This window comes from Pteropus vampyrus, unplaced genomic scaffold, assembly GCF_000151845.1.
Source record: "Pteropus vampyrus isolate Shadow unplaced genomic scaffold, Pvam_2.0 Scaffold8, whole genome shotgun sequence".
Taxonomy (NCBI): Eukaryota; Metazoa; Chordata; class Mammalia; order Chiroptera; family Pteropodidae; genus Pteropus; species Pteropus vampyrus.
In genome coordinates, this window is record NW_011888789.1 from 5,077,188 (window position 1) to 5,078,856 (window position 1,669).

Here is a 1,669-nt window from a genome sequence, read left to right on the forward strand (position 1 = left end):
GTCGACTTGCTATTTCATTTCTCAACTCTTGCAGTATGTTTCTATCTCCTATCTATCTATCTATTCTGTTCCTTTTGAGGGTTTCAGTCTCCTTGCTCATCTAGTTGTTTTCTGAATTCCTGAAATTGTTGATATGACTCGTTTCGGAACTCACTGAGTTTTTTCAGAAGTACCATCTTGTATTCTCTATCATTTAAGTTGCATATTTCTATATCTATAAGTTTATTTCCTAGAGACTTTTCTCTTTCTTTCTGAATTGCCTTGTCACCTTGGTTGTTCATGGTGTTTAATGGACTATTTCTTTGCCTGGGCATTAATAGAAATGTATTCTGGTTTTTTTTTTTTTCCCCAGAAAGAAGATTCATTATATAAAGGTCTCTCTTTAGCCTGCTGCAAAGAAGGCGCTTTTCTTTTGGTTTTCAGTAGGTGGCATCTAAGCCTCTTGGATCTCTACTTTATTTAAAGCCTCAATAATGCCTTTATATTATGCCTTTATTTTCTTGCAGATATTTAATCATGCTTGCTACCCTTAGTTTCAGTCCCTGTCAGTGTTAGTAACAGTTTCAGTAGCATTTGCTCAGATTCCCCTGAGGCTCTGCAAAGTTCAGTCTCAGAGGGTATGGGAGAGGGGCCCTCTGGGTTGGCAGTTGGGGGCTGCAGCTCAACCTCGGTTTTGCAACCATGGCCGGTAAAAATCACCTGTTGTTTCTCGGCCGTCCCACTTCTCTGCTTTCTGCCCTGATGACTAGGCCCTGCCGCTGGCCACAGGGAGTTCACAGCACTCCAGGCAAGGCTGTTTAGGGAAGTCGCCACACCTTCTCCCCTCCCCCTCCTCCTACAGGGAGCTCCCTGCAAGAGGCAGCTTCTTTCCTTCTCCCATTCCACTGCCCGACACCCGGGGTTCTGACCTGTGGTAGCTCTTATGCACAGATCCCACGCTCAGACGTGCTGGTGTGCAGTTTGGGTGTTTTTTGTCGAGTTTTAGATGTTCAGCTTATTGTTGTTTCAAGGAGAGAGATCTGGAGATGTCTCTCACTCTGCCATGTTTCCTTTCCAAAAAAGCAAAGTTTTTAAATATTAGAATTGATAGGATCATAGAGGTTATCCAGTGACCAGCCATCATTTATGGAGGAGGAACTTGAGATCCAGAGAAGTTGCCTAATTCAATGTTGCACACCAGATCTACTCAATTCTTATTCACTGCTCTTCTGAAATGAAAGATACTCTGAGAAGGTTGTTGAGTTTCTATCTCAAAAGAATATGTTATGCAATAAAAAAAAGGGTCATAACTATGACCAGCATAAAAAAGATGCATGATGAGAAGCACTAAAAAGAAGACAGGAATTTTCAAAGTTTTATTTTTAAATGTGAAAACATTAAAATGACGCTGTAGGTAAATGCCACTATACGTTAAAGGAAAACTTAGCCCGATTTCCATTTGTAGATGATGAGTATATAAGAGTGTCTCCCGAATGCAGTAGATATGATATATTCCAAACAGAAACAACCGGAAACCCTGTTGCTTAGTGTTTTACAAATATGGTTAATAATCTACAGCACAAGGTACGTAAGAAAGTTTAATAATTTCTAATGATTTCTTGTATCTGGCTAGTATATTAGTATATATATTAAATATACTATGTAGTGTATGTATATATTTTTTTTTATG